The sequence below is a fragment of the Cheilinus undulatus genome, linkage group 2 (assembly GCF_018320785.1).
Source record: "Cheilinus undulatus linkage group 2, ASM1832078v1, whole genome shotgun sequence".
Taxonomy (NCBI): Eukaryota; Metazoa; Chordata; class Actinopteri; order Labriformes; family Labridae; genus Cheilinus; species Cheilinus undulatus.
In genome coordinates this window covers 4,805,802-4,826,805 of record NC_054866.1, presented here as the reverse complement: position 1 = coordinate 4,826,805, position 21,004 = coordinate 4,805,802, and the positions used below count along the sequence as shown (strand labels likewise).

Here is a 21,004-nt window from a genome sequence, read left to right as displayed (position 1 = left end):
GGTTCGCGGTGCGTTCGCTGTATGTGGAAATTGGAGTTAACCCAAACCCTGGAAAACCAGCCCCATAATATTATTCCTCCCTCACCAAACTTTACAACTGGCACAATACAGGTAACATTCTCCCAACATTGCCAAACCCAGACTCACCTATCTGACAGAGAAGCATGATTCGTGACTCCACAGTTTCCAGTGCTCCACAGTCCAGAGTTGATGTACTCTACACCAGTCCATCCATCACCTAGTATTTGGCTTGGTGATGTGAGTCTTGCATGTATCTTCAGTATGGAAACCCATTAATGAAGCTTCCACCACACAGTTTTTTGGCTTACATTAATGCCAGTGGAAGTTCAGAACTCTTCAGAAATAAATAAAAAATAAATCTTCCTTAGCAGTGTTTGACCCCACTCTGTGGGTTTTACGGGGTATTCTGCTTCTTAGCTGAGTTGCTGTTGTTCCTAAATGCTTCCATTTTCACAACACAAACAACACTATCGCCTTTGGTTTACACAAGTTTATATTTACTCTGCTGTGTTCGACACGCACACTGAGTCTTTGATGGTAATGATGGGGCTGCTGCCAAGCTGCGCCAGGCTCAAAAAAGCAGATCAACCCAAACAGGAAGTCCAACACAGGATTACGAAGATTATCTGGACAAATTCAAAATAAAACACCAGGAGGCAACATAGACCGAAAGCTTCAGTGTGACAAATTCAGACTCGGAAAACTGGCCCTCCCTGATATCAAAACAAAGAAACCAGAGTTAACAGAACTGGCCCTTCTTGTATTTAATATAACTGAAAGATTAACATTTTAAATAACTCAGAAAAGTCTTGGTTTGCTGAGATAATTTAGTTATATGATGTTGCTCTCTTTATTTCTGCATAAATTCTTGACTGTGCTGGTCCGAGCTCCTTTGGGCAGGGGCGTGGCACAGGAGGGAAAAGTATGGTGTACCATCGCTGTCAAAAGCCTGTATGCATAACTTTGACACTTTGTATCCGTGTTTAAAAACTTTTTGCGTAAATAAATGCTTTGTACCCCAAAAAAATATGAGTCAGCAAATTACGAGTGTTTTCATGTGAGTATGGATCTAAAAGCTACGACTTCAAGCAGTCACGGTGGCAATATATTTTATTCCTGGTAAGACTGAATGTTTTTAGTTGCATATAGTGTTCGGGGTTAAGCAGCAGGGGGTGGATGATGTTACGAACCCTCCCACTTTCACACCGAGGGCTTGACCGCTCATTTACATATGAGAAAACTTTAGCTTGCAACCTTGTGGGCTGATGCTACAACTTGTATATGTTTAAAAAAATCTATATTATTATGAAGTGTTATCAAAATAATACTGAAAATGTCGATAAAATATCACATTATTTGCTTTACCTGTGATGGCGAGTCGGAGCTAGCAGCAGCAGCAGCATCCCTGTTGTCAGCCATCATTGCGCATATGCGATCGGCGGAATCAGGGCTCGGTTAGTCTCCCTATGACCTGCCTGTCACCCGGTGACGTCATTTGAACACTTTTCGCCTCGTACCCAAGGACTCGAGATCGTATGCGTAGAAATCAGATTTGTATTCGTGACTGCTTGAAGTCGTAGCTTTTAGATTCATACTCACATAAAAACACTTGTAATTTGCTGACTCATATATACAAAACCATTTTTTTTGGGGGGGGGGTACAAAGTATTTATTTATGCACAAAGTTCTTAAACACGGATACAAAGTGTCAAAGTTATGCATACAGACTTTTGACAGTGATGGTACACCATAGAAAAGGGGCACTGATTACCCCGAGTGGAGTGGGGCCTTTGACAAACCTGGAATAAAAAGTGTGTTTTTATTTTATTCATTTTTTCTTGTAATTGTCACCATTGTTGAACCAAAGTCACTAAATGAATTGGTCAGCAGACTGAAATTTGAATGAAATACAGTAAAATAATCTTTTGCAGGCCCCCGCTGCTCCACTCAAAAGAGTCCAAATGGTTTAGTCAAACCCTAGCTCTGCAGAGCAGAGCCAGCCTAGAGGAGAAGAAAGAAGGGCTGAGCAAGATGAGGATGATGAAGGGGAGAAAAGAAGGGAAAATTAAGTTTTGGTGAAGAAATACATAGCATTGTAAATATTTTCCTAATGTGGGGGTTAGAAAGTTAAAATGATATAATATTATAATCCATCAGTTGTTAAAATATTGCTTATTACTATCAGGAAATTATAGTTATAGGCTGATATTTTTTAAAATGACACAACATTTTTGTTTGACTGGCTCCTTAAGGGGGCTCCCCTGTAATTTTTTTTTTTTTTTTCCTCGAGGCCCAAAATCCCTGACTACGCCCCTGCCTGAGGGTGACGGTTTACACAGTCAAAGCCAAGCTGCCACACGGACCAAAGACTACATGGAACCTGTGGAAACTGCATGTAAGATCTTTCTTTATGTAATATCACTCCTCTGTTTTCCAATGGTTCTTCATGAATCATCCTAGACAGCATGTTTGAGTTTTGGAAAACATTTTCCTCTTCTCATGAATCTTCAAACTGAGTTAAAGTCAACGAGCTCCCCATTACTGCCTGATCAGAACAGAAGAACGGATCATAGCAGGACCAATTCATCATGCCACATCCTCTTCTATGATCTGTTTATGAAGCACATCTGCTGAGCTGACTATTTTTAGGGAGCCATGCATGATAGATCATCCTCACAGACACAAACAGGGAGGCAGGCCAAGCTTCCATTACACTAGTGAACTTTCACTGGTTCTGACTGCATCCCATTAATCACACCATCAGCTGCTCTGACAAACGTTCAACGAAGACCAGCAGAAAAGAGTGGGGACTGCTGCATTAATGAATTTATCACTGTTGTGTAAGCTGATAAAATGAAGCTGACTTTATTGATTCTGAACTGCTGAGTAGTCTGGTTCTCGGTTTCTCCACACAGTCTAAACATTCTTTTCTGAAGTAGATATTTTTCTTTTCTTCTAATATGTTGGACTATATCAACCAGCATGTAAAAAAGATGATTCATGGGCTTTGTTAAGTTCAACGTGCTATCACATAAGAACACATCATCTCGCTGAGCCCTTTAACTCCAGTTCAGTTGGACAGTTGAAAGTAGACAAATCATTCAGCTGTTAATCCTGGATTCACTGTTTTGCTATCTTTTACAGAGTGTGAATAATTACTGTTAAAGTTTGATGAAGACTTGTGGCTTTCAGACTTTTACAGTGTGTGTGTATGTGATAGAATGGTGGGACTAGTCTTGAACCAGAAGGTGCATTCAAATTGAAAATAAAACACAAAACAAAATTAGGTCAGAACCCAAAAAGTTGGTTCTAAGCTGGAACCAAAAAAACACTTGCTGTTTTTTCTCGCAAACCATGACATCATCATCATCACTGGGTGTGTTTTATTCTGGGCTGTGAAGTAAGTGGAAAAGAAAAAGTGGTCTTCTAAGGCAGGGGTGCCAAACTCTTATTGAGTCAGACTTGGGCCAGATTTGCTCCAATGAGATGTCCAGAAAGTATAGGAGCCCATTTCCACCACATAAAAAAGAAAAAAAAAAAAAAAAAAAGGTGAAAGTAAGGCAATTCTTGAAAAAGAAAAAAACCTATGCCATAATTATGAGATTAAAGTTGAAAATATGAGATAAAAAGTTGAAATTCTGACATAAAATTATGTGATAAAAAGTAAGAATTATAAGATACAAAGTGATTCTTTATCTCATAATTTAGACTTTTTATCACATTATTTCAACTTCTTATCACATAATTATGAATTTTGATCTCATAATTATGTTTTATATCATAATTTCAGCGTTTTATCTCATAATTTTGACTTATTATCACATAATTATGACTTTTTATTTTATAGTTAAGATGTTTTCTATCATAATTTAAACTTTTTATCTCATAATTTTGACATAGCTCATAATTTTGACTTTTTATCTCATAATTTTGACATAGCTCATAATTTTGACTTGTCATTACATAATTATGACTTTTTATCTCATAATTTTGACATAGCTCATAATTTTGACTTCTTATTACATAATTATGACTTTTTATGTCATATTTTTTCTTTTTATCTCATAATTTTGACTTTGTATCTCATCATTTCGAGACTTTCATCTCATAATTATGACTTATTCTCAAGGTTATGACTTAGGATTATTTTTTGTTGTAACTGTTGTAACAAGGTCAACATTTAACCATAAACTGTAAACCTCATTTTCACCAGAAGTAAAATATGAATAAAAATAAATAAATAACACTAAAAATTAAATCATTCTGATATGAAAAATTAAAAAAGATAAGTTTAAAGGCCCAAAGCCTGTGATAAAAAGTCAAACTTATTAGTTCAAAAGGTCAAAACATGTAATCTAAAGGCAAAATAATGTTTTTAAAAAGCACTGATGTATATGATACAGAAAGTCAAAATCACATATTTAAAAGGTAAAAATATGACTTGGAAAGTCAAATTGTGAATCTTGAAGGTTAAAATATGATATGAAAAGGTCAAAACATGGAAAAAGTCAAAATCAAGTTTTAGTCAGACTTGTGGGATGCAAAATGAAAATATGAAATGACAACATTAATTTCCTCCTTCCTGACTTGTTATCGAATTCTTCTAACTCTTTACTTTTTCAGATTGTTATAATTTTACAAGGGTATTGAAAATCATCAGGGTTAAGTTCACATGTTTATACTGGAGGAAATCTGCAGACCTTTCTATTATAACTGGTGGGCCAGTTGTAACAGAAAGTTTGCCAGATACAACTGTACCTGGATTTGGCCCTCGGGCCTTGAGTTTAACACCTCTGGTCTAAGGAGACAAAATGTTTAGTTGCGATCTGGGCAATGACAGGACTCCAGGTGAAGTTGAACAGTAGTGCAAGGAAGAGCAAGTTTCATGCCGAATTTTGTAGAAGGGATAACGAAGGCTGGGTTCACCTAAACACCAGACCAAATAATTAATAACCTCAAGAAACCACCTGAGTAACACAGAGTGATGTCCTCCCACTTTACTTCCACTTTAACTGGTGTGAACTTGGGCTGGGTCACCAGAAAGCCAGGTAGTGAGACTTCAGAACTGAGCCAGGGCCAGAACCAGAACCGTGTCTGTCTGAAAGCACCATTACTCTATATCAGGAGTGTCAAAACTATGGTCCGGAGGCCAAATGCGGCTCTTGACCCAACACTTTGGGGGCTCGTCCAGGATGGTAATACAAAACTATACTCATCTACTGATAAGAAAACACAGAAGATGGTGAAGATGGTATGAATGGGTTTGGATTAGTGTGTATTTTAGTTTCAGAATTAGGCAGGGCAACTGTGCTAACTCTGTAAACAAACATTTTGACAGGGCAATTTACTAATGCGCTTTCTTGGGACTGAAACTGAGACAGCACGGTAAATTCTCTGGTAAATGGAGCCTCATTCCAGTGAGCCATCCAGGGCTCAACTGAAATCTGATAGGCCCTCTTAAACTCCTTAAAAATGACCGCCAGTTTGTTAGCCATTAGTTAGCCATTTAAGGGCACCACTAAGCCACCGATCACTAAGCACATCTTTACCTAAATTAGACTGGATTTTTTTATAGGCCGGATGGACCCACCTTACAACTGTCAGTGTGTGCCCCTATGTGGAAGAAAGTTTGACACCCCTGCCTTATATCAACATTATGTCTCATCCCGCAGTGAGAGCAAAGGGTCACGGAGAGGTCAGCAGGTCACAGAGCTACAACAACGCCATTGACGAGAAAAAAAAAAGTACATTAAACCACACATTCTTAAGGCAGCATTTACATGTTAATGTCCTAATGTACACACCCATACATTAAACCCAGAGAGGTAATGTTGACAGACTATTCCTTCAAGTCAGTGTCAACCTCTCCACAGGATCTTCAACCTGAGTCTTCAGCTGGGGCGGGTGCCTGCTCTGTGGAAAACATCCTGTGTTATGCCAGTGCCAAAAATCAAATGTCTGGCTGAACTAAATGAGTACAGACCTATTGCCCTTACCTCACACATCACGAAAACTCTGGAGCGGCTGATCCTTTGTCTACTGAGGCTTGAGGTCAAAGACAAACTCGATTCCCTGCAGTTTGCATACAAAGAACACATTGGAGTGGATGATGCCATCCTCTTCATGCTTCACCGTGCCCTGTCTCATCTAGAGGAACCTGGCGTTTATGTGAGAATCATGTTCTGTGATTTTTCAAATGCATTCAACTCCACCCAACCCACCATACTCAGAGACAAGCTCACGGAGATGGGAGTGGATCCTTCCTGTGTTTCTTGGATCATAGATTATCTGACAGGAAGGCCACAGTTTGTCAGGCTGGGGAACTGTGGTTCTGGGACATTAATGAGTAGTACAATAATAATAATAATAATATCTTGAAGTTATATAGCGCCTTTCAAGAAATCCAAGGACGCTTTACAGGAACACATATACATGGACAAACTATGTGAGGGGTAGGATGAGTGTGAGGGGTGGTTTAGTGAAGACTGTAGGCTGTGGTGAACAGGTGGTGCTTGAGACATTTTTTGAAAATGTCCAGAGATGGAGCACTACGAATGTCTGCAGGAAGAGCGTTCCAGAGGGTGGGAGCTGCAGCACTGAAGGCTCTGTCTCCATAGGTTCGGAGTTTGGTTTGGGGCATGGAAAGTAGGCCGGTGTCTGAAGATCGAAGGTTGCAGGATGGTGTGTATGGATGGAGGAGATCAGAAAGGTACTGGGGAGCCAGAACATGGAGAGATTTGTATGTGAGGAGGAGGACTTTGTAGTTGATACGGGACTTGATAGCGAGCCAGTGGAGGTGGATGAGGGTCGGAGTGATGTGTTGCCAGGGTCTAGTGTGGGTGAGAACTCTAGCTGCAGAGTTTTGGACGTACTGAACCCTGTCCAGGGTCTTGCTGGGAACTCCAGACAGGACTCCATTACAGTAGTCCAGGCGGGAGGTTATGAAAGCATGAACGAGTGTTTCAGCCACAGAATCAGGGAGTGATGGTCGGAGTCTGGAGATGTTCTTGAGATGATAAAAGGCAGATTTGGTGACAGACTTTATGTGGGACTGGAAGGAGAGGGTGGAGTCCAGAATGACGCCCAGGTTTCGGACCTCGGAGGACGGACAGATGGAGGTCCCGTCCACATCGAGCATGAGATCTCCAACTCTCTGCAGCAGCGCTTTGGGGTCCACCACCATGAGCTCTGTTTTATTGCTGTTGAGTTTGAGTTGGTTAGAGGTCATCCAGGCTTTGATGTCGTGGAGGGAGTTTACCAGGGAGTGGGGAGGGAGCTGAGTGGATGGTTTGGTGCTGAGATAGAGTTGGGTATTATCTGCATAAGAGTGAAAGCTGAGACCGTGTTTGTGAATAATCTGTCCAAGGGGAAGCATGTAGATGGTGAAAAGGAGAGGTCCAAGAACAGAGCCTTGAGGCACTCCCTGGTTAACTGGGGCAGGGGATGAGTGAGAGGTGCCGATGGTAACAAACTGTTTTCTTTGTGAGAGATATGAGTGAAACCAGGAGAGCTGTACCAGTGATGCCAAGATGGTGAGACAGGCGGTCAAGGAGGATGGTGTGGGATATTGTGTCGAAGGCAGCGGTTAGGTCAAGGAGAATAAGGAGGCTGATGTGTCCAGAATCTGCAGCTGTGAGGAGGTCATTGGTTATTTTGATAAGGGCGGTCTCAGTGCTGTGGTGAATGCGAAATCCTGATTGAAGAGGTTCATGGAGCTCATGGTTGGACATGTGTTGCTGGAGTTGGGCAACAACTGCTTTTTCGAGAATTTTGCTGATGAAGGGAAGGTTGGAGATCGGTCGATAGTTGGAGAGGTCCTCTGGGTCTGACCCAGGCTTCTTGATGATGGGGGTTACTGAGGCAGTTTTGAAGGATGAGGGGACAATTCCAGATGATAATGAGGTGTTGATGATGTCTACCATGATGGAGCACAGAACAGACAGAGATGCTTTCACCAGTGGTGTGGGCATGGGGTCGAGGGAGCAGGTGGATGCCTTGGCCTTCTTGACCCATTCAGCCACTTGGAGAGTGTCCACGGGTGTGAAGCAGGAAAGATGGCAGTGAGGAGGAGGAGCGGTGTCCTGTTGTGAAGTGAAATCCTGAGGTGGAGGTCCAGATGAAAGTTGCTGCTGGATGGAGGCAACTTTATCCTGGAAAAACTGCAGGTGCCTAGTGCAGCGGTTGAAGTTGGCTGGGGGATGAAGGTTGTCAATGGGGCGAAGAAGGCGATTTATTGTGGAGAAGAGCATCCAGGGATGGTTTTGCTGGTCAATGATGAGGGATGAGTAGTAGCTGGACTTTGCTCTGGAGAGAGCTTCTTTGTAGGAGTGCACATGCTCTTATAGGCCTCCAGATGCACGGTGAGGCCAGATTTTTTAGAAAGTCTCTCCAGCTGTCGGCCAGAAGCCTTCATGGAGCGGAGTTCAGCAGTGTACCAGGGGGCTGGGTGGGTAAAGGAGACTGAGCGAGTCTTCAGAGGGGCGAGAGAATCCAGGCTGAGGGATAGTGCTGTATTGTAGTGATTCGCCAGGGCATCAACTGTGGTTATAGGGTGTGTAGTGGTCAGGTTGGTAGCTAACATGTTCTTGAGGGCTGGGATGCTTATTGACTTGAGGTTACGGAAAGTGATGTTGCGTTTTGTGAGCTGTCTGGGGAGGGGGGTGGGGATAGAGAAGAAAACAGCATGGTGATCTGAGATGGCTAGGTCCAGGCATTGTGGAATGAATGGGGTGAGACCAGTGGAGCACACAAGATCCAGTGTGTGACCTTTGGAGTGGGTGGGTCCTTGGACATGCTGTGTGATGTCACAGTACAGGGGCTCCACAAGGGACAGTCCTGGCCTCATTCTTGTTCACACTGTATACATCAGACTTTTAATACAGCACTGAATCCTGCCACATCCAGAAATACTCTGATGACACTGCTATCGTGGCATGTATCAGAAATGGACAAGAAGCCGAATACAGGGATCTGATAAGTGCCTTCAGTGACTGGAGTCACAAAAACTGCCTCCTACTCAACACCTCAAAGACAAAGGAAATGATCATAGATTTCCGCAGATCCGAACCCCCTCTTCAGCCAGTGAACACTTGTGGCGTGGACATCTAGGTGGTGACGTGGTATAAATATTTAGGTGTAGATCCTCTGCCTGTTTTTTGGTTGGTTCATCAAAAAGCAAAACTATGTTTTGAGCTTGCAGAGAAGTTTTGGACGTGCACAGGGAAAAATCTGAGTGTCAGAAACAAGCACAATCAATCTGATTAAGTGGAGAAAAGTTTGATTTCAAGCGCAGCAAATTTGGACAAGCAACTAAAGATTTGAGATGAAGCAGACAGAGCACAAACAGAAAAATTTTAAGCACAGGGAGGCAGTGAAGAGAACAAAAGCAGGTTTTAATGGAAAAATCTGAGCTCAACATCAATAAGTCATCTCGCCTAATCTTAAACAGGCTCTTGAATTTTGCAACAATAATGAAAATTTGAAAACACATCAATGCGACTTAAAATCTTGATATAGTTTCCAGCTGAAACTGACAGAAATGTTATTTCTTTAACTTGTAAAAACGTGTTTAAAAACATGTTAGCAGCTATTAAACCGACTCCTTCGTCATCTCTACTTTTCCTGCTTCACTGTTACGTGAACTCTCATTGGTGAAATCTTCAGAAGAGGAGAATCAAAAACATAAATGTATAAAAACAGTTTTTCAGTGAAACTGTGAGTGAAGGTGTGAAGGTGCGTGTTAGTATCAGGATCTGAGAAACACAGCTGTCCTTTGTCCCAGTCCAGATCCACTCGGATCCTCCGCGGATGTCCTCTCACTGTCAGAGTCTTTTTACACGATGGGGATAATGCTGCGTATCTGTTTTTGTAAAACTCCATTCTCCATGATCCACAGTTGATATTTTTCTTCCTGTCTGCAGACTCCTCGCATACACCAACCTCCCAGTTTGTGCTCTGCCCGACCTCGATGTCCCAGCTGTAAGTCCCGGACTTGAATCCCTCAGAGCCCAGGACAGAACAGCAGCCATCAGGAATGCTCTCTGGATTATCAGGAAGCTGCAGCTCCTCCTCTGCTCCCCCCACGGTGGTCAGATCTTCAGACAGGATCAGGTAATCTCCAGCAGTGTTGGGGTCCAGAATCACCGGCGTGTAGGAGACCACGTCCTTCATCTTGATCCAGATGTTGAAGCCCAGGTTGCCCAGATGTTTCGCCATGTCAATGAGAGCTCCTGAAGGCAGCTGTAGCTCATCCAGCAGGGAGCGCTGCTGGCCTCTTTCCCTTGCAGCCTTGTTTTTCTGGAGAGAGACGTCTGCAGCTCTCAGCTCGTCCTCTGCTCCTCTGACTGCGTGAGAAAGAGCTGCTATCTCTCTGCTCAGAGCCTCCGTCTCCTCCCTCATCCTCCGACTCTTCTGCTCCTCTTCCTACCTCAGTGCAGACATTCTGGCCTCCTCTTCCTCATCTAGAAACCGGTGAAGCTTCTGAAACTGCTCCTTTATCTGCCTCTCTGTGTTTGCAGCCTGCACCTTAAGGTGGTGTGCCATCTGCTTCCACTTTTGTTTGACATATCTTAGGTGCTTCAGTTTGGCCCTTAAGGTGGTCAGGGATTTCTGCTGCTTCAGACAGTACAGCTGGAGTGGACTGTAGAGATCCTCCTCCTGTGATGAAGCTCTCTCATCTCTCTGCATTAAAAAGGCCTCACACAGGTTTTTCAACACCAAATTACACGGTGGCTCAGACCTTGAAGATCTTCTCTTACATATCGGACACTCCTGGGTCTGTTTCTCCTTCCACCAGCTCTGCAGACAAGCCTTACAGACGCTGTGGCTACAGGACAGAACCACGGGATGTCTGAAGACGTCATGGCAAACAGAACAGCACAAAAGATTGTCCTCTGAACTAGAAGCCATTTTCCTCTAAGTGAAGATAAACTCACCACAGGCAGATAAGGCGGCTGCCCCTCCTCCAAAAACCTCCTGACTGAACTTACTTTCACTTTTACTTGTGTTATAAAGGATGGGTTCACTGACGTCAGTAACTGGTTGTCTTGGCAGTGAAGTGGTTGACCATGGTGTGCCGCTGATATCTTGAGTCTACAGAAACCAACTGGGCCAGATTCCAACAAAAACTCGATCTATGCAGAGTTTCCCACAGAATGACTGTAACAACTGTGTCACAAACTAAAGTGTAAAGCTCTGGAGTAGCAGGTGTAGACCTGTAAGAACCTATGTAATAGTATAACACAAATATTATGTACTAGATGAGAAGTGGGCTAATAACCAGAAGACTAGAGTTTGGCTCAAGGAGGGGGTGGCAGGAGACTAAATTTGCTTTTGGTTGGTACCATATATTATAGAAAGAATTTAGTAAATGACATACAATTATATACACAGTGTACACAATACAAACCAAATGGTCATTTGAGAAAAACACAAAGTGCTCAGTTCTGGTACAAGGGCGTAACAATGAACAATTGCAATGCAATAAATATCGAGAGTCCGGCAATACAGATTGCTACATCAAGAGTCCAGCAATAAATTTAGTTCAGCAACTCAGAAAATATCCCCCCAGCCCACCCACAGTTCATTGGCACCCACATCTGGGGTTTGACCAGTTGACCAGAGGGAGGTAAGTGCAATAAGAGTACGTGAGAGGTGTGTATAGCTGGGTGGCCAATGGGGCAGTGTGTGTGCGTGGGGAGAGAGTTTCATGGGCTCCAAAGAGCCCCCTACCGGGCCAGCAGGGGAGGTACGACTCTGCAGTGCTCTCAGTTCCAGTGGCTCTGTAGGCTCTAGGCCTGCTCCTTCATTAGCTCGCCATCAGGATCAAAAACCTGGCCTGCAGAAGGCCGAAGTTCAATGAATCATTTTGTCACATTACATCCTGAGCTTTAGTGTGCACACAAATCCGAATAGCACTAGTTGCACTATACATAATCTCCAGTACCATAATTCAGCAATAGGAAAATATAACAGTAATATATAACAGTATTCACATTTGATATAAATACCAAAATATTAACTGCATTATTTAACAAGACATCAATTCATAAATTGTTAAATATATTCAAGTCAAAAGTGCTTAGCTAAAGTGCTCAGGTAACATAGCACTCATCTGATAGCACGCATTCACATTTAAAAGCATGAAATAAATTATGAAATCATTTGACTTCAAACAATACATGTACAGACATTAAGCTATCATGTCATTTGATTTAAGGATTAACATTTCATAGAAACAGGCATAAAGTATGACAAATGAACAAGCTTACTGTGTCCATATAAATGAATGGAAACTATGCTAAGCTATGCTAAGCTATGCTAAGCTACCGCTAGCACAAACAATTTATCACTCACCAAATTCCACAGACTACGCCTTACACACGAGCTCTTTCAATAGTATATGGGACGTGCTAGAAAGCTCCTACAAGGGGATATAAGTCTCATTAAGTGTCAAACGGAATTAAAGTGGAAAACAGTAAAAATAGCCGTCTATGAACCTGCAACCCGACTCTCAACCGGCTTCCCCACCGCACCTTCCCAGACTGAACCGCAGCGGTACAATAAACAAACGCGATTGGTCGCGCAAAGTCACGTGATCGCATGACGTCACGGGAAGAATGGCCATGATTTGCCAGACTTACGCCAAGATCCCGCAAGAACAGACAGAAAACCCCGCGAGATTTAAGGACGGGACTAATGCATGAGCAGAGATGCATGTAGAGAGAAAGGCTGGCACACAGGATTTGTCCCCTGGGTTACAATGACGCTGTTCTTGGGTGGTAGAGTTGGCCTTATTTTTTTGTTTCTGCTCTTTTGACAGAACTTTTAATGTTGCTTCCCCGAACAAGCCATGGTAGCACACAGACCCATTGTTCCATGTTTTCCTGGAAATCATCTCACAAATTTTGTCACACTTTACTTGCAGTGTAAAATATGGAACGTTTTTGTTGAGCCTTGCCAATTCTCAGATCAAAGTCAGAATTCTGAGATGAATTTCATTATTCTGGGATTACAGTCAGAATCCTGAAATAAAAGTCAGAATTCTTAGATCAAAGTCAGAATTCTCAGATCAAAGTCAGAATTCTCAGATCAAAGTCAGAATTCTCAGATCAAAGTCAGAATTCTTGGATTAAAGTCAGAATTCTGAGATTCAGGCAGAATTCAATCTCAACCTTCATGCTCTATAATGTAACATTATTATCACTGGAACTTTTATTCTATATTCACAGTACACTTACTATTCATATTCACCATGCAATGATTGTTGCTTATATAATGTTGTATTATAATTATTATATTATATTAAATTATACCATTGTCTTGGTGAAAATTGATTCTGATTGGCTCTGGAAATTCCATTGGTGTCCATCAACTTCTGGTATATGGACACCGTTCGAACTTCACAAGTAGTTCCAGTAAAAAAAATCATTACACTGTTCCAAATTAATGCGCAGCAGCCATTATATTTTCTGAGCAGGGAGTACAGCGCTGCCAGTCTAAGGAGCCTGAGGACCGGCATCAACCGTCACTTAACTGACATAAATAAAATGACAGACTCCAGGTTTAAGACCAACGTAAGACGGTCTTATCTTCTATATCTGATGTACGTCTTGTTCCCAGGCTCACCTTAACTCTGAGAGGTGAGTGTCGCAAAAAAAATCTCACTTCCCTCCTGTTCTAACTGCTATAAACTATTGTCAGAAGATTAAAATAACATAAACAAAAGAAAAGAAGCCATTATTTCTTTGTAGAGCCAAAAAAAACCGCTTCTGATAAACCAGCATGATAATATCTGATAAATATTGATGTGTCTGATGGGGAATCAGCAGCTGCAGGGCGTGGACAGCTCTGTTTCACGTCTGTGACCTCGTACTGCTGAAGGAGGAATTATTCTGTTATTCTGTTTGCCTCAAAGACTAAAAGAGAAAGGAACCTGTCAAAAGAAGAAAATGAGGCACTAAAATGGCTTTCAACTAATGATGACATCATAATCAAGAGAGCAGACAAAGGAGGAGCTGTGGTGGTGTGGGGCAGAGACCAGTATGTCACAGAGGCCTTGAGACAGCTGAACAACAGTGAGTACTACCAGCCTTTAATGTCTAATCCAACAGAACAAATAAAGACTGAACTTAAAGAAATGCTCTTACATGCAAAGGATCAAGGATGGATTTCTCAGAATGAACATGATTTTTTGCTGTGTGAAAACCCCAGAATCCCCTCTTTCTATATGCTTCCAAAAGTCCATAAGAATTTAGAAAACCCCCCTGGAAGACCGATAATAAGTGGGAACGAGTCTGTCACAGAACCAGCATCCAAATTTGTTGACTTTCACATTAAATCATTTGTGTTAAAGCTGCCCTTGTTTATTCAAGACAGTACACATGTACTCAACAAAATTAAAGAAATTGAGAATATAGGGTCAGCACTTCTTGTGACCATGGATGTTGAATCCCTTTATACAAATATTGATCACAAAGAAGGATTGGAAGCTCTATCACATTACTTGGAAAAGAGTCAACCAGGACAGACGCCCCCTGCTGCATTCATCCTGCAACTCACTGAATGGACTTTAACTAACAATATTTTTCTTTTTCAGAATCAATTCTATAAGCAGAAGAAAGGTACAGCCATGGGAGCATGCTTTGCACCAAACTATTCTAACCTGTTTATGGGACACTGGGAGGAGAAGTTTGTGTTTTCAAGCCAGAATGTCTACCTAGAAAAAATCATATGGTGGGGCAGATACATAGATGACATTCTCTTACTTTGGTCAGGATCAGAGTCGGAACTTCAGGATTTTCATTCATATCTCAATAAAACAAACAACAATTTAAAGTTAAGTTTTGACTTTTCATCAGACAATATTCATTTTCTAGATCTAAAGATCTTTAAAGATGATGTTGGTGACTTACATACAACCATTTTTAGAAAACCAACTGACCGTAACACCATCCTGAGAGCAGACAGTTTCCACCCTCCCTGGCTGATTGAAAATATACCTTTTGGTCAGTTTCAGAGAGTAAAACGAATCTGCGATTCAGCAGATGATTTTGAGATAAATGCCCAAGATCTGAGTCACAGATTTGAGAAGCGAGGATATCCTGAAAAGACTATAGACACAGCTTACAACAAAGCAAAAGATCTCCCCAGAGAGCAGCTACTGGTTAAAAAACAAAGGCATCAACAGCCACCTAATCAAGTTTACTTTGTGACACAATACAGCTGCAAAGCAAACCAAATCAAACAAATAATCAAAAGAAATTGGGATATCTTGAAAAGTGACGCATCTCTTAGAGAAGCCCTTCCTGATGCTCCTACTATCAGCTTTAGACGAGCCCCTACCTTAAATGATAAACTGGTAAGAAGCTATCTCCCCCCCAAGACACAAAAGACCTGGTTAGACACCACAATAGGTAATCATAAATGTGATAATTGTAATCATTGTGATAATATGACAAAAACCAGCTTTTTCACTGATGTCACAACAGGTCAGAGGTTTGAAATTAAGTCTTTTATCAACTGCAATACTAGCTTTGTAGTTTACAGACTTGAATGTCCTTGCGGGTGTTTCTACATTGGGAGAACTAAGCGGAAACTGAAGGCAAGATTGGCTGAACATAAACACGCCATTAAAACAGGAAACCCACAATATCGCATGGCTTTACATTATAAAGAGGCTAATCATGGTAGTTGCAACTCTCTGAAAATATCAGGCATTGAGCATATACAAAATTCAATCAGAGGAGGGGACAGACTAAAAAAGCTCTTACAAAGAGAGTCCTTCTGGATATATACATTAAAAGCTACAAAATTCCCTGGTCTAAATGGGGAACTGGACTTCTCTCCATTTTTATAGCTTTCTTTTTGTCTTTCCTCAAATGTACTTTTTCTCAGTTAATTTGGTAACTGCTTAGAAAGAACTTTTGTGTGTGTGTCAATTCAGTAGAAAATGGTACAGATTCTTAATATAGATGTGTTCAATGCACTTAGACATCATTTAACTGATTGTTTTAACTGTGTAACCTTTGACTCCATCATGTGACTACTAGTAATCATGTGACCTGCTGAAAACCTTTAAAGGAAGCAGCTTGGCAGCCATTTTGTAACTGCCCTGATGAAGGCCTGTTAGGCTGAAACATGTTGGCATGTTTTTTATGACGCTGTAGCCCTATGCAATAAAGGCTTTTTATCTACAGTCCTTCTGAGTGCCTCAGACCTCTTAAAAACTTTAAGTTGGATCCCCATATTGAAGAGCACCAGAGATACACTACATTTTTTCAAGCTTTTCTTTAAACTTTTCAAAACCCATGCAGCACTCCATGCAACCATTTTTTTGACTGAGGAATTATTCTGTTTATTCAAACAGCTGGTCTGATAAAACTAAGATTTCTGTCAGAGACTGTTCACGTTAACATACAGGTTTATAGTCTGATCACTGATGACTCTCAGTCTCACTTGTCTTCATGTTGTTTCATTCATAAATCTGTTCAGGAAGTGCGCTGAGCGGACTAGTTCTTTTTTTGTTTCGTTGTGACTTTGTATCCCACATCACTTTTATTACTACTGCTTACAACAAATGTCAACTGTATAAACGTACTTGCCCTTATTTAATTATTTATGTAGCTTTTATTTAGTTATATTGTTTAATTTTATCATATTTTTGTTGCTGCAATGCCAGAATTTCCCCTCTTTGGATCAAAAAAGTCTTATGTTATGTTATGTTATCTTATCCTGTCTTAGAATTCTGAGATTAAAGTTAGAACTCTGAGATTAACATCAGAATTCTGAGATTTAAGTTGGAATTTTGGGATTTAAGCCAATACTGTGGGATTAAAGTAAAAATTCTGAGATTCAATCAGGATTCTGAGATTAAGGCCAGAATTTTTGGATTCATTTAATTATTTTGGGATTATAGTGCAACCTCCGAAAAAAGTCATAATTCTGTGATTTCAGTAGGAATTCTGGGATTAAAACAGGAATCCTAGGATTAGAGTCAGACTACTGAGTTAATTCTCAGAATTTCAGACTAAAAGTTAGATCTTAAAAGAAAAGTTCTCAGTGGCTCTAATCCCCTTCTTGATGATAATTTAGGTTTCACAATAAAATATGTTGAACATTTAAGATATTTAGGATGCACCATGTTCTACTAGCCTCCATGGGCCCCCTTACTCTGCTGGACCCTGAATCCTCCCCTTTTATCCCTGCCTATCGGACCTGATGGTAACTGTAAAACTTTTATTGTTTTCACATGTGGAGCAGGTTTGAACTGAGCCTTGCTGTAAACCAGGGAACAAAGTTCAAAGTTTACAGCACCACACCTTTTCCTGGAATAAACCAGAGCCTAATGACCCCTCTATTAAACACAGCCAGCGCCACAGCGTTTGAATATTTCCTCATTCCCTCTCCTTCAGATCTACAGTTTGATGATGGGCATAGCCAACGAAGAGACGTTCACGCAGTAAAATACCTGTTAAGATCTCAAACTAGTTTCATTTCTCAGGTGGTGAAACAGTCGTCTCTCAGATGTGAAATGGCACAGAAAGTAGTCCAGCTAGAGCGGGAAACCGTCTCCTGTTCGATCTGTGTGGATCTGCTGATGGATCCTGTGACTGTCCCCTGTGGACAGTCACAGCTACTGCATGAAGTGTCTTCAAACCCGCTGGGATACAGAGCATGAGAAGAACATCTACAGCTGCCCTCAGTGTGAGCAGACCTTCAGACTGAGGTCTGTCCTGGTGAAAAACACCCTGTTAGCTGTTTTAGTGGAGAGGCTTAAGAAGAGTAAACTCCAAGCTGCTCCTGATGATCTCTACGCTGGAGCTGAAGATGTGGCCTGTGACGTCTGCAAGGAGGGGAAACTGAAAGCCCAAAAGTCCTGTCTGCAATGTCTGGCCTCTTACTGCAAGAATCACCTTCCACCTCATTTTGAATCCGCTCCTTTGAAGAAACACAAGCTGGTGGAGCTGTCCAAGAGGCTCCAGGAGAACCTCTGCCCTCATCATGATGAGGTGATGAAGATGTTCTGTCGCACTGATCAGCAGTCCATCTGTTATCTCTGCTCTGTGGATGAACATAAAGGCCACGACATGGTCTCAGCTGCAGCAGAGAGGACTGAGAGGCAGAGAGAACTCGAGGTGAGCCAACAAAACATCCACCACAAAATCCGAAGCAAAGAGAAATACGTGACGCGGCTTCAGCAGGAAGCAGAGGCCATCAATCGCTCTGCTGATGATGCGGTAGAGCACAGCCAGAGGATCCTCACCAAGCTGATCTGGCTCTTGCAGAAACGGCGCTTTGATGTGATGCAGCAGGTTCGATACCAGGAGGTAACCATGGTGAATCAAGTCGTAGTCCTGCAGGAGGAGCTGAAGGAGGAGATTGATGAGCTGAAGACGAAAGATGCGGAGCTGCAGACGCTGTCACAAACGCAGGATCACAACCAGTTTCTACAAGACTTCCCCTCGGTGTCAGCGCCCAGTGAACCTAAACACTCATCCAGCATCCATATGGGTCCTCAGAGGTACTTTGAAGACGTGACAGCGGCTGTGTCAGCAGCCAGAGATAAACTACAGGACGTCCTGAGAGAGAAATGGTCAACCATCTTACACACAGTGAATGAAATAGATGTTGTCCTGCCACAAAATGAGCCCGAGACCAGAGAGGAATTCCTCAGATATTCACGGGACATCACACTGGATCCAAACACAGCACACAAACATCTGTTTTTATCTCATGGGAACAGGAAGGCAGCATACACGAGTCAACAGCAGCCTTATCCTAGTCACCCAGACAGGTTCACTGACTGGCATCAGGTCCTGAGTGGAGAGAGTCTACATGGACATTGTTACTGGGAGGTTGAGTGGACCGGAAGTGTTTTTATAGCAGTCTCTTACAGGAATATCAGAAGAGCCGGGAACGGGGAGGAATGGGAGTTTGGATGCAATGACAAATCCTTGGCCTTAGATTGTAACAAGAGCGGTTATAACTCTTGGTACAATGGGGTCAGTTCTCCCGTCTCTGGTCCTTATTTAGCGTAGAAGTTGTAGTTATATTTTGTGAATCAACGAGGGCCCAAATGTAACTTTATTGTAAATGTTTTGTTGTTAGCATTGTGCTAGAGTTTAAGTAAGCTCTTTGAATAGAAAAAAATAAGTAAACAGGTCAACAACACTCTGAATGTACTGATCTGGTGCAGTTTTGAGCTGATTAGTTAAAGGTGGTATTTCAAGTTACAGAGATCAAATATTGTGCTCTAATTTTACAGAAGTCAGATTCATAAGTATTTCTTATATTGTATTTTTGAAGGCAAGAGACACGGGTTAATACCCAAAAGTACATTGTTGAAGAGACTGTGAACAGGAAATGACGTGAATGTTTGTATACAAAAATGGAAAATATTTGTTTTATTAAAAAATGGAGAATTGCCTGCTAGCTGACAACAACTAATGTCTGACGCCCTCATTTTCCTGTTACACACACATCAACTTTATATCTGCTACAGATCTTACCTGTGAGGGCTGTTACATCAGGATTTCAAGGGAATTCTGAGATTAAAGACTGAATGTTGAGATTAAAGTGAAATTTCAAAGTTTAGAGTCAGAATTTTGAGAATCAAGTCTTATCTCTGAGCTTAGGGTCAAAACTGTGAGTTTAAAGTCAGAATCCTGATAGTAAAGTCAGGATTTTTTCAGGAAGTGTTCAAAATTCTGAGTTTAAAATCATTATTCTGAGATCAGAGTCATATTCCTCAGACTAAATTCAGAACCCTGATATGAATTTTTTAAATAAAAGTCCCAATTCCAAGATAAGAGTTAGAATTTTAAGATTTAAGTCAAAATCCTGATAGTTTTTATTTATGTGTATACATGTATTGGCGCTGTTAATCGATTTACAGAAATAATCATTAATCACAGCACTATGCTGTGATTAATGATTAATCACAGTATCTTTTTATAGTTTAAGTATATACAGTGCTTAACAAATGTATTAGACCACCTGTCATATTAGTCTCAGAGACCATCCAGCATCATGAAGTGCTTTATTGCGGACTCTTTCATTTTCACTGAGCTCTCCACGTTTTACCATTTTGAACAGGAATGAGGAATTTCAAACTGAATTCACCTTTTTATACCCAAATTTGAGCCAGCTCACTGGGCTTCTCTGAGAAGTCAGAAATGATTCAAGCATCACATTCAACCACTAAAACTCATTTTTCTGTTCAGGAATGCAAGTAAATAACTATAATTTGACATATTAATCAAGAAATATTAATGTGCTTTACCATTTTTTCAGGTTTTTTTTTTTTTTTTTTGTAAATCAGTTAATTTGAAAATTCATGGACAACAACAATAATTATATTTTAGCATTAAAAATATCATTTGGGTTAAAGAGCTTCTACATATTGGTGTATTAGCCATTGCAGAAACATAAAAAATGATATTGGTAATTACCAATGCTGTTAATTTGGGGCAGCTGTGGCATAAACCTTACTTTAGTTAGGGTTAGGGTGGTCTAATAAATTTGTTAAGCACTGTATATATTTTTGTTTGTAAATTTCCAAAGGTTGTTATTGCCATTTTTTTTTCTCATTTAATTCTATGTACAGCACATTGAAAGTGGTTGATGAAAATATAATATTTATAAATCCTACTTTCAGAATACTACAATTTTCTTGCATTTTTGTCTGAGATAAAATAGTATGATGTTTAAGTAAAGAAATATTAAACACATCAGGTACAAAATAATTTATGCTTTAAAGTATATATACAATATATATATAAAATAATAATTAAATTTAAAATATATATATAAAATTAATTAATAAATGATTAAACATATTTAATATAGTTTCAAAAAAAATCAAATTCGGTTTGTCTTTGTCTTTGTTATGATGGGGAAAAAGGTGTAGATAAATGAGAAAAAAAATCAAATGACTGCAACATAACAAAACTGAAAAAAAATAAAGAGGGTCTGAGTATTTTCT

The 21,004-nt window shown here is 40.8% G+C and overlaps 1 pseudogene; it reads left to right on the top strand.

Annotated features, from left to right (window-relative positions):
• Window positions 1-17,551: 17,551 nt before the first annotated feature.
• LOC121521923 lies at window positions 17,552-19,058 on the top strand (annotated as a pseudogene).
• Window positions 19,059-21,004: the final 1,946 nt, after the last annotated feature.